The sequence below is a fragment of the Rhinolophus sinicus genome, linkage group LG10 (genome assembly GCF_036562045.2).
Source record: "Rhinolophus sinicus isolate RSC01 linkage group LG10, ASM3656204v1, whole genome shotgun sequence".
Lineage (NCBI taxonomy): Eukaryota > Metazoa > Chordata > Mammalia > Chiroptera > Rhinolophidae > Rhinolophus > Rhinolophus sinicus.
Genome location: NC_133759.1, coordinates 41039215 through 41041432, shown reverse-complemented (window position 1 = coordinate 41041432; position 2218 = coordinate 41039215).

Below are 2218 nucleotides of genomic sequence, written 5' to 3'. Positions count from 1 at the left end.
TATAACACCTCAGGAGTGGCATATGGGGAAGCTGCACCCCCAAACCCACCCCCTGGGCCACAGCCACGCCCTCTGTCTCCAGGGGGAAGTGATGCGGGGATCAGTTGCACCACCTTCGGCTGTGCAGAGCTCTGGGCAGAGTGGAGGTGGCTTGTGTCCCAAGGCCCCCCCTCCACGTGAATGGGTAAGGCTGACTCAGCCAAGCCATGTGGGCCAATTTGATGCTACTGGGAAGGATGAATTGGGCAGAGAGCGGGAGAGGACCCGGTTGGGATGGAGTGGGGGACACAAGGGGCTGGAGGACTCTTGTGAGCAAACTGGCGGTGCCCTCTCCTGGTGAAGACATTGGGTAAAAGCTAGAACATCCACTGCCTTGTGCAGATGGTAAAACACAAGTGAGAGGGGTAGAGACTGACCTCTCACAGCTGAGGCCAGGAGTAACACCAGCTCAGTCTGTCTCTGCCTCTCATTCACTTATCGAATACTCTTGAAGCCTGACAGTAAGCAAATCCTACCGCACCCTGGGGAGTACCAGGCCAGAGGGAGACAGGCCATGACACGCTTCATAAGGGCAAGGCCCTGGGAGCTGTGGGTTCCCAGAAGGGTTTCCTGAAAGAGGCGTCATTTATATCCTAAGTTCAGGCCAAAGTCTTAGAGCAATCCTTGACTCTGCTCTTTCATACTCTGTACGTGACCCACCTTCAACATATCCTGAATTTGGCCCCTTCTTTCCACGTCCATGGCAACCACCCTGGTCCAGACAACACAATCACTAGTCTCTCTGCTCCTTTCCTCAGACCACCATCTACTGTCATCACAGCAACCAGAAGGATCCAGTTAATCCCAGTTCAGCTCATGTCCCTCCTCCACTCAGCACCCTCCCAGGGCTCCCACCTCACTCAAGATAAAACTCAAGTTCTTAACACAGCCCTGCACAATCTGCCACCCACCTCTTGCTCTCTCTGATCTTAATTCCTACGACTTTCTCTCTCACTGTGCCCCAGTCACACTGGAATGTGCCCCAAATATACAGTCAGGGTCCCCTCTCAGGGCCTTAGGACTGGCTGCTCCCTCTACCTAGAATGCTTTTCCCCAGACAGCCACCTGGCTCCTTTCCTCACTTCTTCAGGTCTCTACTCAAATGTCACCTTCTCCAAGAGGCCTTTCCTGACCACCCTGTATAAAGTAGTAACCTCCAGCACCACCTTTCCCTTTTATCCTGCCTTATTGTTCACCATCTAGCATACTGGATCTTTTCTTGTTATGCATATTTCCTTGTTATGTAGTTCTCTGCTCCAGGATCCAGAACAGTGCCTGTCACATAGTGGGTGCTCAATAAATTTTGTGGAACGAATAAGTGGACTGAAAGGGTAGCCCAAGAAGCATACCAACGGCATTCTAAGCAGAGGGAATTGTGTGTGCAAAGACTTAGAGGTAAGAGGCACTACTGTGTTGAGGATCTGTGAATAATTCATACAGTGTGAGAGTGGGGGCCTTGGGGACTGGAGGAAGGGAGAAGAAAAACCTAGAGAGGCAGAGCCTCAGAAGCCAGATCAAGGAGGCCGACATTATCCTGAGATTGATGGGACACAATCAAATTTACATTTGACAATAATTTGGCTGCCATCTTGTGGATTGGTGGGGCATCCAGGGAGCACAGCTACGGCAGGGGAGAGAAAGACTAGGGTAGGATCACTGCACTGTCCAAAACAATAGCCACCAGCCACATGTGGTTATGGAGCCCTTGACATGTAGCTGGTCAGAATTGAGATGTGCTGCAAATGTAAACTACACAATGAATTTTCAAGATTTAGTATAGAAAAAGAAAAGAATATACCATAGTTCATTAAAAATTTTTACATTGATTACCTGTGTAAAAGATATTTTGGATATATTGGGTTAAATACAATTTATTTAAATTAGTTTCACCTGCTTCTTTCTGCTATTTCTAACATAGCTACTGGGAAATTAAATTTTTTCGTAGGTACATAGAGCTCACAGTATATTTCTATTGGACAGCACTGATTTAGAGGGTAGAATGGACAGGGCTTGGTGGTCAATGGACTGTGGGGCTGAGGGAGATCCTCGTTCTAATAGCAAGTACCCTTCAGTTGCTCCTTTGTGATGAAAGCATGTGGTCCAGAGGCAGAAAGAAGGGGCCATGTGGGAAAGCCGGAAGAGTTAGTTTTCATCTCCACACAAGCGCACATAAAAAATT